The sequence below is a fragment of the Salmo salar genome, chromosome 10, assembly GCF_965601325.2.
Source record: "Salmo salar chromosome 10, fSalSal1, whole genome shotgun sequence".
Classification (NCBI taxonomy): Eukaryota; Metazoa; Chordata; class Actinopteri; order Salmoniformes; family Salmonidae; genus Salmo; species Salmo salar.
This window is the reverse complement of record NC_138300.1, coordinates 113,785,668-113,800,576: the sequence shown is the minus strand read 5'-3', so window position 1 is coordinate 113,800,576 and position 14,909 is coordinate 113,785,668. Positions and strand designations below refer to the sequence as shown.

The following is a 14,909-nucleotide window of genomic DNA, read 5'->3' as shown; positions in this document are numbered from 1 at the left end:
TATGCGGTATTGTGTGTAGATTGATGAGGAAGAAGAAAAAAAATGATTTAATACATTTAAGAATAAGGCTGTAACGTAACAAAATTTGGAAAAGTCAAAGGGTCTGAATAGTTTCCAAATGAACTGTGGATATACAGTACCAGTCAAAAGTTTTTATTTATTTGACAATTTTTTACACTACCATTCAAAAGTTTGGGGTCACTTAGAAATGTCCTTGTTTTCCATGAAAACATACATGTAATTAGTTGCAAAATGAAGAGGAAATATAGTCAAGACGTTGACATGGTTATAAATAATGATTTTTAATTGAAATAATAATTGTGTCCTTCAAACTTTGCTTTCATCAAAGAATCCTTAATTTGCAGCAATTACAGCCTTGCAGACCTTTGGCATTCTAGTTGTCAATTTGTTGAGGTTATCTGAAGAGATTTCACCCCATACTTCCTGAAGCACCTCCCACAAGTTGGATTGGCTTGAAGGGCATTTCTTACTTACCATACTGTCAAGCTGCTCCCACAACAGCTCAATAGGGTTGAGATCCGGTGACTGTGCTGGCCACTCCATTATAGACAGAATACCAACTGACTGCTACTTCCCTAAATACACTGCTCAAAGAAATAAAGGGAACACTTAAACAACACAATGTAACTCCAAGTCAATCACACTTCTGTGAAATCAAACTGTCCACTTAGGAAGCAACACTGATTGACAATACATTTCACATGCTGTTGTGCAAATGGAATAGACAACAGGTGGAAATTATAGGCAATTAGCAAGACACCCCCAATAAAGGAGTGGTTCTGCAGGTGGTGACCACAGACCACTTCTCAGTTCCTATGCTTCCTGGCTGATGTTTTGGTCACTTTTGAATGCTGGCGGTGCTTTCACTCTAGTGGTAGCATGAGACGGAGTCTACAACCCACACAAGTGGCTCAGGTAGTGCAGCTCATCCAGGATGGCACATCAATGCGAGCTGTGGCAAGAAGGTTTGCTGTGTCTGTCAGCGTAGTGTCCAGAGCATGGAGGCGATACCAGGAGACAGGCAGGTACATCAGGAGACGTGGAGGAGGCCGTAGGAGGGCAACAACCCAGCAGCAGGACCGCTACCTCCGCCTTTGTGCAAGGAGGAGCAGGAGGAGCACTGCCAGAGCCCTGCAAAATGACGTCCAGCAGGCCACAAATGTGCATGTGTCTGCTCAAACTGTCAGAAACAGACTCCATGAGGGTGGTATGAGGGCCCGACGTCCACAGGTGGGGGTTGTGCTTACAGCCCAACACCGTGCAGGACGTTTGGCATTTGCCAGAGAACACCAAGATTGGAAAATTCGCCACTGGCGCCCTGTGCTCTTCACAGATGAAAGCAGGTTGACACTGAGCATATGTGACAGATGTGACAGAGTCTGGAGATGCCGTGGAGAATGTTCTGCTGCCTGCAACATCCTCCAGCATGACCGGTTTGGCGGTGGGTCAGTCATGGTGTGGGGTGGCATTTCTTTGGGGGGCCGCACAGCCCTCCATGTGCTCGCCAGAGATAGACTGACTGCCATTAGGTACTGCGATGAGATCCTCAGACCCCTTGTGAGACCATATGCTGGTGCGGTTGGCCCTGGGTTCCTCCTAATGCAAGACAATGCTAGACCTCATGTGGCTGGAGTGTGTCAGCAGTTCCTGCAAGAGGAAGGCATTGATGCTATGGACAGACCTGAATCCAATTGAGCACATCTGGGACATCATGTCTTGCTCCATCCACCAACGCCACGTTGCACCACAGACTGTCCAGGAGTTGGCGGATGCTTTAGTCCAGGTCTGGGAGGAGATCCCTCAGGAGACCATCCACCACCTCATCAGGAGCATGCCCAGGCGTTGTAGGGAGGTCATTCAGGCACGTGGAGACCACACACACTACTGAGCCTCATTTTGACTTGTTTTAAGGACATTACATCAAAGTTGGATCAGCCTGTAGTGTGGTTTTCCACTTTAATTTTGAGTGTGACTCCAAATCCAGACCTCCATGGGTTGATAAATTGGATTTCCATTGATTATTTTTGTGTGATTTTGTTGTCAGCACATTCAACTATGTAAAGAAAAAAGTATTTAATAAGATTATTTCATTCATTCAGATCTAGGATGTGTTATTTTAGTGTTCCCTTTATTTTTTGGAGCAGTGTAGTTCTTGCATAGTTTGGAGCTGTGCTTTGGGTCATTGTCCTGTTGTAGGAGGAAATTGGCTCCAATTAAGCGCCTTTCACAGGGTATGGCATGGCGTTGCAAAATGGAGTGATAGCCTTCCTTCTTCAAGATCCCTTTTAACCTGTACAAATATCCCACTTTACCACCACCAAAGCACCCCTAGACCATCACATTGCCTCCACCATGCTGTTTCTCAAACTAGGCACTCTAATGTACTTGTGCTCTTGCTCAGTTGTGCACCGGGGCCTCCCACTCCTCTTTCTATTCTAGTTAGAGCCAGTTTGCTCTGTTCTGTGAAGGGAGTAGTACACAGCATTGTATGAGATCTTCAGTTTCTTTGCAATTTCTCGCATGGAATAGCCTTCATTTCTCAGAACAAGAATAGACTGACGAGTTTCAGAAGAAAGATCTTTGTTTCTGGCCATTTTGAACCTGTAATCGAACACACAAATGCTGATGCTCCAGATACTCAACTAGTCTAAAGAAGTCCAGTTTTATTGCTTCTTTAATCAGGGCAACAGTTTTCAGCTGTGCTAACATAATTGCAAAAGGGTTTTCTAATAATCTATTAGCCTTTGATAAACTTGGATTAGCTAACACAAAGTGCCATTGGAACACAGGAGTGATGGTTGCTGATAATGGGCCTCTGTACGCCTATGTAGATATTCCATTAAAAATCAAGCGTTTCCAGCTACAATAGTCATTTATAACATTACCAATGTCTACACTGTATTTCTGATCAATTTGATATTATTTTAATGGACAAAAAAATGTGTTTTTCTTTCAAAAACAAGGACATTTCGAAGTGACCCCAAACTTTTGAACGGTAGTGTACATTGTAGAATAATAGTGAAGACATCAAAACTATGAAATAACAAATATGGAATCATGCCGTAACCAAAAAAGTATTAAACAAATCAAAATATGTTTTATGTTTTAGATTCTTCAAAGAAGCCACCCTTTGCCTTGATGACAGCTTTGCACACTCTTGGCATTCTCTCAACCAGCTTTACGAGGAAGTCACCTGGAATGCTTTTACAACAGTCTTGAAGGATTTCCCACATATGCTGAGCACTTGTTGGCTGCTTTTCCTTCACTCTGCTGTCCAACTCATCCCAAACCATCTCAATTGGATTGAGGTTGGGTGATTGTGGAGGCCACAAAGACACGGCGGTTGAAACCAATGTAGAAAATAATAAAAATAAAGAAAAACCTTTGACTGAGATAGGTGTCCAAACTTTTGACTGGTACTGTATGTATTTTTTTTACCAAGTTACACTATTCAAAAGGTACTCAATTGGTGGAACAACCCAACTATTAAACTATCCACGGCTGAAACTACTTCTACCAAATCTTGGATAATAATATAGTAATATCTTTCAATATTACAGTACCTTTCAGCAGAAGTCAGATGTGTTAGTGGGAAGATGTCTGGTTGCTCTGAAGGTTGACATGGACTGGATCCACAAACAGATGCTCCTCAGTTGTTTCTGTCAAAAAGAAAGAGAGAGTCAGTCAAATGCACAGGAAGTGAATTCATTATACTGTGCACATCGGCATTCCATTGTTCATCTCTGTACTCTGTGTGTATGTGTCGCACATCAATGTATTATACCGTGTGTGTTTCTGTGTGTGTGTATGAGTGTGTGGAGCACATGTACCGTAGCGTGTGTGTAAGTGTATGTGCATGTGAGCGTGTATGTGAAAGAGTAGCTGATTTTCTGCGTGCGCACACATACAACAAACAGTACAGCAAACAACAAGGTCACAACTCCCCAAAGCTTCCCACTGTGCCTAGTACACTGCCTTACATTTGAAGATGACTCTCCTCTCAAGAGTTTCCCTGGTAAAGGTAAAAACGCTGGCTTTGCCTACGATGTCCACTCTGTCTCTCTCTAGTCTCTAGTCTAACTGTGGCTGACTCTCTCTCTCTAATCTAACTGTGGCTGACTCTCTCTCTCTCTCTCTCTAATCTAACTGTGGCTGACTCTCTCTCTCTCTCTAGTCTAACTGTGGCTGACTCTCTCTCTCTAATCTAACTGTGGCTGACTCTCTCTCTCTCTCTAGTGTAACTGTGGCTGACTCTTTCGCTCTCTCTCTCTCTCTCTTTCTCTGTCTAGTCTAACTGTTGTTCTCTCTCGCTCTCTCTCTCTCGTCTAACTGTTGTTCTTTCACGCTCACTTTCTCTCTCTAGTCTAACTGTTGTTCTCTCGCTCTCTTTCACTCTCTCTAGTCTAACTGTCGTTCAATCTCTCTCTCTCTATCTAGTCTAACTGTGGCTGATTGTCCCTCTCTACGCAGAGCACAGAGACACTGATGGCAGAGATGAGATGGTGTGGTGCTCCCACACAGAGGCAGGGTAATTGGCTCTCCATGATGGGCCATAAACATACATCACAGGGGTGGTGGAGCGCCAAACAGACAGCTAACTAAGCCTCTCTCACTCTTTCTCTGCTGCTCCGTCTCTGCTGCATGCACAAGAAGACACAGATATACACACACAAACCCCCAAGAATACACACACACACACACACACACACACACACACACACACACACACACACACACACACACACACACACACACACACACACACACACACACACACACACACACACACACAGCACATTGTCTTTGTTACTCTGGATATTCACGCTGCCTGCACGGGTCATGCCCTTCACGCCATTATCACAGTAGAACACCCCACCCCCTTTTTTATTAGAACAAAACCATCATCATACGGTAATATACAGTTATATACAGCAATATATAGAGGACAACACTCTCTCTTAATCTCCATAGCACCATCACCATCACCCATAAGGGATGCCCTCGCAAGCAATTACCATAACACCATACTGCCACACATTAGTGATGTGCTGGATGACTCATAACCCACAGTCCCTGTGGTTTTTTCTTTCATTATTTTTATCTGCCGTTAGTACGTAGCCTCAGCTTTAGGGCCTAACTGTAGCATGTCAAATACACACCAATTGACAAACGCTTTTGGGAACTTGGTCATAAAAAGTTTACGTCAATCCACTGAGGCAAAAAGGAAAATGTAGGAGTTTAATTCAATAAGAGAAAAGCTGTGAAATAGAGAGTTCAAAATAAATAGAAGGAAGGGCCAGAACATTAGTCTAATGTTTGGTGAAGTGGTAAAAGATGATGATAGCAGTGTTATGTGTGATGATTTGTGATTCGCTATACAAATTCGACAGTCACAAGATGGAGACTTCAAAATGACACGTCAAGGGAACTGTACTGTTCAGATGGGTTAAATGGAATAGTAGCCTATCTGAAATCTGGACACTGACTGTAAATGTTGACTCTGGAACGTAAATAGCCCACACAACTACCTCCAACCCCATTTTGTAATTTTTTTTTCTTTTCTTCTGCACCCCAGTATCTCTACTTGCACATCATCATCTGCACATCTGTCACTCCAGTGTTAATGCTAAATTGTAATTATTTTACCACTATGGCCTATTTATTGCCTTAATTCCCTAATCTTACTACATGGAAGGGCCAGAACATTAGTCTAATGTTTGGTGAAGTGGTAAAAGATGATGATAGCAGTGTTATGTGTGATGATTTGTGATTCGCTATCTTGGCCAGGTCGCAGCTATAAATGAGAACTTGTTCTCAACTGGCCCACATAGATTTTTCTATTGTGTTATTGACTGTACGTTTGTTTATTCCACGTGTAACTCTGTGTTGTTGTTTTTGTCTTACTGCTTTGCTTTATCTTGGCCAGGTCGCAGCTATAAATGAGAACTTGTTCTCAACTGGCCCACCTGGTTAAATAAAGGTGAAATAAAAAATACAAATAATTCTATATTAGCAGGTTAGGGTCGAGTGCAGCCTCAGATGTTCACTTCATCACATATAGTCAGGCGGTTGTGGAGGTGTTATAAACAATTGTGGGCAGGTGAACAAACATCTGACCCGCGCATCACCATAACCCATATAGGATGACCTTGCTAACCATTACCATAAGACCATACTGCCACGCATAATAGAGGTGATCCATTTCCACAGCCCTATCACCATAGCACAAACCCTCACTACCATTATCATAACAGTATTGTCATAATAAGCAGGATGACCCTGTTAGTCATATCCACAAAACTCTAAGAAGAGGCATTTCTTTCAGACAGCAGCCTAACACTGGAAATGGGTGAAATAAGGGTACCCAAGGCTATAACACAGAAGGAAACATACAGAGAATGGGTGTTTTCAAAAGGTGTTCTCCTTTCAAAAGTGGACTCTAAAAAGTGAACATTTTCTACACCATTCCTGGTTGTGCCTCTGAGTGAGTTACTTAAGCAATAAAGCACGAGGGGCTGTGGTTTATGGCCAATATACTACGGCTAAGGACTGTTCTTACCCACGACGCAACGCAGAGTGCCTGGATACAGCCCTTAGCCGTGGTGTATTGGCCATATACCACAACCCCCCGAGGTGCCTTATTGCTATTATAAACCTGTTACAAACATAATTAGAACAGTAAAAATAAATGTTTTGTCATAGCCGTGGTATATGGCTTTAAGCCAAAGCATTCAGGGCTCGGACTCGGTTTGTAATTAGATATACAATGTCTTCTTACTTTAATATAAAAAATATTCTCAATTTCATGGACTGTTGGTTAGAACAATTTTGTTGATCGGTAATAACCATTTAATTGTTCTTCCGAAGAGCAAGATACTTGAATTAAATGATCAATCCACTTGTTTAGATTACATCATAGAGTTCCCCTTTCATAAATGAATACAATAAACCCAGTTTTGTGGGTGGGTGTGACTGAGTTTATAATATTAGCTTGCCTCAAAGATGAATCACAATAATGATATCTCTCTGACACGCTATACCGTGTGGCTCCATCTCTGTGCTGTGGTGTCTCAATACTGTTTTGTCATATTTGTGTATTAATCTGTGTATTAAAACCATTAAACTGAAACATTTTTTACCATTGTTCATCGCAGGATATAAATGGCAAAAATGAGGGTCTCAGTTTGAAAAACCCACACATAATTTATCCAATTCACTTTTCCCAAAATTAGAGTGACAGGTCTTACATGACCATTCTATTCTGAGACAATCCCGGATCCCGAGACCCCACCCCCCACCCCCCCACACACACACTCTAGCGCTCGCTCGCTCTCCTCTCTCTCTCTCTCTCACTCTCTCACCAGACTCTCTCTCCAGACCCTTTCTCTCTCCAGACTGGATCTTCAATGGGAAGAGTGAATGAGATGGAGGGAACAGGAAGTGGAAGAGTGAATGAGATGGAGGGAACAGGAAGAGTGCATGTGATGGAGGGAACAGGAAGGGGAAGAGTGAATGTGATGGAGGGAACAGGAAGAGGAAGAGTGAATGAGATGGAGGGAACAGGAAGAGGAAGAGTGAATGAGATGGAGGGAACAGGAAGAGGAAGAGTGAATGAGATGGAGGGAACAGGAAGAGAAAGAGTGAATGTGATAGAGGGAACAGGAAGGGGAAGAGTGAATGAGATGGAGGGAACAGGAAGAGGAAGAGTGAATGAGATGGAGGGAACAGGAAGAGTGAATGAGATGGAGGGAACAGGAAGAGGAAGAGTGAATGAGATGGAGGGAACAGGAAGAGGAAAAGTGAATGTGATGGAGGGAACAGGAAGTGGAAGAGTGAATGAGATGGAGGGAACAGGAAGAGGAAGAGTGGATGAGATGGGGGAACAGGAAGAGGAAGAGTGAATGTGATGGAGGGAACAGGAAGAGGAAGAGTGAATGTGATGGAGGGAACAGGAAGAGGAAAAGTGAATGAGATGGATGGAACAGGAAGAGTGAATGAGATGGAGGGAACAGGAAGAGGAAGAGTGAATGAGATGGAGGGAACAGGAAGAGTGAATGAGATGGAGGGAACAGGAAGTGGTAGAGTGAATGAGATGGAGGGAACAGGAAGGGGAAGAGTGAATCGGATGGAATGAGAAGGAGAAAGTGGAGGGTCCACAAGGCCCCTCATTATTCTGACAGACACTCGAGGCCACAGGAAAAAGCGCACTTCATTGTTCTTGTCAAACTCCGTCCGGCTTAATGGCGTGTTCAGTTCTTAGGGCCTCAGCTAGTGGAGAGATTAAGGATGGTGTGGCTGGGCCAGACGTAAAGAGAGAGAGAGATGATTAGATCAGGACAAAACGCTTGACTATCTCCTTTCTCTATTGTTTCTTTCATGGCTTTTAATCTCATTTGAGTCATTTAGCAGGTGCTCTTATCCAGAGCGACTTACAGGAGCAATTAGGGTTAAGTGCCTTGCTCAAGGGTACATCGACATATTTTTTACCTAGTTGGCTCAGGGAATCGAACCAGCAACCTTTCGATTACTGACCCAACACTCTTAATGGCTAGGCTACCTCTCGCTTGCCAGACTTGCTTGACAGAGTCATGGTGCTTTGCAATACAGTGGATCTAGAACACCTGAGAGGAGGTAAAGCCCTCTTGAGATAAATATCTTCCAGGGGCCAAAGTATTTTGCAGCTTCACATAAATATGTCATATCATGTAGCAATGGAGAGGGTAAATGGCAATGTTTTCCAACTGAAGAATAAAGTGATGGTTTACGGCATAGTAACTGTGAAGTGGCACAGATGTTTCTATTGTTATTCCTCCTCTGTATCCTTCCCTCCTTTCTGTAGAGATTATCCAGTGATTACTGCTATTGGGGTGGGATTATAGACTGTATTATAGAATGTATATCTAGAACCCCATATGCAACCAGCTCTGTAATTTACACTCAATACACAGATTAGGTACTTAGTCCTTTATTTTTGTAACGGCTGTCGTGTTGTAGAGAGGACCAAGGCGCAGCGGGTTGCATGTTCATCTTTATATTTAATTAGAATAAAGTGAACACAGAAAACAAGAAAACGAAGAACGACAGGTGACAGTTTCACAGGCTATATTGAATCTAGCAGTGTAAAATACAACTACCCACAATTAACAACCCCAAACACATACCTATATATAGGACTCTCAATCAGAGGAAAATAGAAACACCTGCCTCCAATTGAGAGTCCACACCCAAACCTAAACATAGAAAAACTAAACTAGACAGAACGTAGAAAATACAACCTAGAACATACCCAACACCCAGAACTAACAAATCACACATCCTAAACACAACCAACCACCCCGAACCAACCAAAACAAATACCCTCTGCCACGTCCTGACCAAACTACAATACAAATAATACCTAAACTGGTCAGGACGTGACAATTTTCTTTGTTTTAACATGATGCTTCTGCTATGGAGCTCAAACATACTGTAGATGTGAAGCAGTAGCGGATGTGCTGTTACCACGTTATGGCCAACACACATTCCAAACTGCTTGGCGTACTACACCCTGCAGTCACAGATATTTTCATCGGAGATGGATGACGTTAAAATGTCTGTTTGACTCTCATCCATGGTATATGCTTCCTGACGCAGATGATGCAGGAAGCAGTTGGAATCCAGGCCAAAATGGGACACAGGTGTTTGAGATAAACTCAGTGTCAATGAAGCCTCGTTACAGCATGTCCTTCCCTGCCTGCGTCTCGAACGGCACCCTATTCCCTACAGTGCACTGCTTTTGATCAGGGCTCTGTAGGGCTCTGTAGGGCTCCATAGGGTCAAAAGTAGTGCACTATGTAGGGAACAGTGTACCGTTTGGGACTCAGCCTCTACCTATGGGTTTGTACCAGAGTGGCTGCAGCATTGATCAGACAGCCAAGCCCCTTTGTTTGCCTCCTAATTGGGGTAATTTATTGCCCTAACAGGCAGAGCAGCTGTGGCTTTACAGCATCGCACCAATTAAGCCCAGATGCTAAAATGAAAGACAGGACTGAAGACGTGAAGAATCAACAGACGATAACTCAGATCTGGGTAATAAATGTGACAGCATGAGACCGAGGAATGAGGAGGACCGTGGCGGGCTCTTCAAAACACTCTGCTGATGTATTCCACTGATGTTGGAAACAACAAGCAACATCAGTATCAATGTAATTCAAAGAGTAATTTCAAAACCAGATCTAAGATGACCTGAGAGTTATTGTTTCTTATAACTTCTATGATTTTAATTATTGGTCAGAATCAAAGAAGGGAACAGACATCTCTACAGGGAGTCGAGAACACTTCACGTCAAAGGTTAGATGGATTATGAGTAAATTACAAAATTGTTCTCATGATAGTTCAAGAGTTCTCTGATTTACATTTTTATTTTACACAAAATGGCAGTGTTGGTCAGGATCAGGTGGATTAGAGAATCGGAGAGCGAATGGCCCAGGAAATGTGGGACATAACAGGAGGAAATCAGGTCACCATGGACATTCCTCCAGGGCATGGATAACCCCGACATACTGTGGTTGGCCTGCCTCTCCTCTCTCCCAGTCTGAGTCCTTTAGATGATGTGCACTGGGAAAGGGCACACATGTGAGTAACACAGATAAAGTAACATGGAAGAGGAGGAGGGGCCAACCTGAAGGCTCAGCTCACAGATGATGAATACTTCCAGAGAGAGTTTATGTTTTCTTGTCATGTGACCCCAAAGGAAAATAACATCTCATCGTTTTGATAATGTCTGGAGAGAGTTTGTACTGTTCCTATCCGGCTCAAAGGACCATGATAAATAAGGTAGAGTCTGAGAGAGTACGCTGTTGTACACATTTTCATTGTGTCACAAATCAAACAGTCCAAATTGTTCACCCAATAGGCCTGCCAGTCCACATAACATGAGCGAGTGATCTGCCTGAGAATATATTTATTTTAATTCTACGGTTCGGCTCGGTCCAAGGTGGTGTATAGGTGAATAGCAAAGTGAGACGTGTGAGCATGCTAGTACCTGGGTCATACGAGAGCAGCACTAAAACATGCAGCACCTTGATAGACTGAACCATACCCCAGAGATGAAAGGAGTTCATGCACTCCTACAGAGAGTATCTCCTCCCTCTGTCCTCCATTAGAATTCCAGCTCTGTCTGAAGCTCCACTGAATCCCATTACCTTCTCCATCCCACCACTGACTTAAACCCTCAAGACAAAACGAGTGCTTGTCTGTCGTGCCCTTGACGGCGGTGTCTTGCTCCTCCAGGTAACCTCTCTCTCTCTCTCTCTCGGTCCCTCTCTGTGTGTCTCTCTCTCGTTCCCTCTCTCTCTCTCTCTTTCTCTCTCGCTCTCTCCGTCCCTCTCTCTCTCTCTCTCTCGCTCTCTCTGTCCCTCTCTCTCTCTGTGCCTCACTCTCGGTCCCTCTCCCTCGCTCTCTCGGTGTGTCTCTCTCGCTCTCCGTCCCTCTCTCTTTCTTGCTCGCTCTCTCTGTCCCTCTCTCTCTCTGTGCCTCTCTCTCGGTCCCTCTCCCTCGCTCTCTCGGTGTGTCTTTCTCTCTCTCTCTCTCTCTGTCTCTGTCTCTCTCTCTCTTCAGGGGGAATTGTGATATCAGTAGCCTGATGGGGAGTAGAAACCTCTATGTTTTATGAGGAGAACGAACAGCCCTGAACCCAATTATCTTTCTTTGTTAAATAAAACTCTACTGGCCCCCATTTCAACATGCCCCCCCCCTCTGCTGTTTTTACACTACAAAGTGATTACAGATTTAATTAGCTGAGGACCTTGCTTCAGGGAGACTCATGAATCTATATTGATATTTCTGCAGAATGTGGAGATAGGGCCTCGTCCTCATGATGAGCTACGGAGACGCTACTGCAGAAAAAAAATAAAGGAGGATGAAGTGATGATTTGCAACTTTAACTCTCCTGTTTACTTTTTCCCCTGAGGCTAATCTTTTTATTGCTCTATGAGGATGAGCAGCATGGCTGAATTATGCAGAGCATGGCAGCAGCAATCAATGCTGTCTCACTGTGAGTAGCTTGGATTAAAAGAGGCCTGCTGTCAGGAGAGCAGCATTTCTGTTATTGACATTAGAGAATATTCCACCACTAATCTGGTAGAAATTAATTAAGTGTTCTGAGACCTTCAGCCCCATTTGGAGAGTGGAATCTAATTTGGATTTAATGGTGCAATTTGCCTGTCTAACCTGGTCACTTCGTTTGATGGATCAGTTTAACCATCTGGAATAACATTAACAATAGCATTGGGGTCCTGAAGGTATAGAACCCTATATATAATACAGAGTTTTCTAGGGTCTCCACCAAGCTAGGTAAATCTGCTTTAATTTTTATGCATCGTATTGCTGGAACATAATTGATGTTTTTGTGGCGTTCGGGCTATTTAAAGTATTGATTGGGAACTTGTTTGTGGATGAAGGTAACTGTTTTTCTGGGTGATTTGTGACGTTGTATTTGTGCTTCCCATTACTGTGTTTTTACATATTTTTTGTATTTTTTTATTTCGCCTTTATTTTGCCAGGTAGGCTGGTTGAGAACAAGTTCTCATTTACAACTGCGACCTGGCCAAGATAGCAGTTTGACACATACAACAACACAGAGTTACACATGGAATTAACACATTTACAATAGAAAAAAGAAAAACCTGTAAACAGTGAGTGCAAATGAGGTAAGATAAGGGAGGTAAGGCAATAAATAGGCCATGGTGGCGAAGTAATTACAATATAGCAATTAGAAACTGGAATGGAAGATGTGCAGAAGATGAATGTGCAAGTAGAGACACTGGGGTGCAAAAGAGCAAGATAAATAAATAAATACAGTATGGGGATGAGGTAGATGGATGAGCTGTTTACAGATGGGCTATGTACAGGTGCAGTGATCTGTGAGCTGCTCTGACAGCTGGTGCTTAAAGTTAGTGAGGGAGATATGGGTCTCCAGCTTCAGTGATTTTTGCAGTTCGTTCCAGTCATTGGCAGCAGAGAACTTGAAGGAAAGGCGACCAAAGTAGGAATTGGCGTTGGGGGTGACCAGTGAGATATACCTGCTGGAGCGCGTGCTATGGGTGGGTGCTGCTATGGTGACCAGTGAGCTGAGATAAAGCGGGGCTTTACCTAGCAGAGACTTGTAGATGACCTGGAGCCAGTGGGTTTGGCGATGAGTATGAAACGATGGCCAGCCAACGAGAGCATACAAGTCGCAGTGGTGGGTGGTGTATGGGGCTTTGATGACAAAACTGATGGCACTGTGATAGACTGCATCCAATTTGTTGAGTAGAGTGTTGGAGGCTATTTTATAGATGACATCACCGAATGCTGGACGGGCGGGCAGGTGTGGGCAGTGACCGGTTGAAGAGCATGCATTTCGTTTTACTTGCATTTAAGAGCAGTTGGAGGCTACGGAAGGAGAGTTGTATGGCATTGAAGCTCATCTGGAGGTTAGTTAACACAGTGTCCAAAGAAGGGCCAGAAGTATACAGAATGGTGTAATCTGCGCAGAGGTGGATCAGAGAATCACAAGCAGTGAGAGCGACATCATTGATGTATACAGAGAAGAGAGTCGGCCCGAGAATTGAACCTTGTGGCACCCCCATAGAGACTGCAAGAGGTCCGGACAACAGGCCCTCCGATTTGACACACTGAACTCTATCAGAGAAGTAGTTGGTAAAACAGGCGAGGCAATCATTTGAGAAACCAAGGCTGTTGAGTCTGCCAATAAGAATGTGGTGATTGACAGAGTCGAAAGCCTTGGCCAGGTCGATGAATACGGCTGTACAGTAATGTCTCTTATCGATTGCGGTTATGATATCGTTTAGGACCTTGAGCATGGCTGAGGTGCACGCACCCATGACCAGCTCTGAAACCAGATTGCATAGTGGAGAAGGTACGGTGGGATTCAAAATGGTTGCTAATCTGTTTGTTGACTTGGCTTTCGAAGACCTTAGAAAGGCAGGGTAGGATGGATATAGGTCTGTAGCAATTTGGGTCTAGAGTGTCTCCCCCTTTGAAGAGGGGGATGACCGCGGCAGCTTTCCAATCTTTGGGAATCTCAGACGATACGAAAGAGAGGTTGAACAGGCTAGTAATAGGGGTGGCAACAATTTCAGCAAGTAATTTTTAAAAGAGAGGGTCCAGAACGTCTAGCCTGGCTGATTTGTAGGGGTCCAGGATTTGCAGTTCTTTAAGAACATCAGTTATCTGGATTTGGGTGAAGGAGAAATTGGGGAGGCTTGGGCAAGTTGCTGTGGGGAGTGCAGGGCTGTTGACCGGGGTAGGGGTAGCCAGGTGGAAAGCATAGCCAGCAGTAGAAAAATGCGTATTGAAATTCTCAATTATTGTGGATTTATCGGTGGTGACAATGTTTCTTAGCCTCAGTGCAGTGGGCAGCTGGGAGGAGGTGCTCTTATACTCCATGGACTTTACAGTGTCCCAGAACTTTTTTGAGTTTGTGCTACAGGATGCAAATTTCTGCTTGAAAAAGCTAGCCTTAGCTTTCCTAACTGCCTGTGTATACAGTATTTGTTCCTAACTTCCCTGAAAATGTGCGTATCACTGGGGCTATTCGATGCTAATGCAGAGCGCCACAGGATGTCTTTGTGCTGGTCAAGGGCAGTCAGGTCTGGAGAGAACCAAGGGCGATATCTGTTCCTGGTTCTACATTTTTTGAAAGGGGCATGCTTATTTAAGATGGTGAGGAAGGCACTTTTAAAGAATGACCAGGCATCCTCTGCTGACAGGATGAGGTCAATATCCTTCCAGGATACCCGGGCCAGGACGATTAGGAAGTCCTGCTCGCTGAAGTGTTTTAGGGAGCGTTTGATAGTGATGAGGGGTGGTCGTTTGACCGCAGACCCGTTACGGATGCAGGCAAT

General features: G+C 43.9%; 1 protein-coding gene across 1 annotated transcript in view; it reads right to left on the bottom strand.

Moving 5' to 3' along the window:
- mgat4c (mgat4 family member C) overlaps positions 1-14,909 on the bottom strand; it is a 205,974-nt gene that overhangs the window by 89,524 nt on the left and 101,541 nt on the right. Inside the window, exon 3 of the mRNA XM_014125695.3 lies at positions 3,585-3,680. The gene's annotated coding sequence lies outside the window, so the exon portion shown is untranslated. The remainder of the gene's footprint in view (positions 1-3,584; positions 3,681-14,909) is intronic.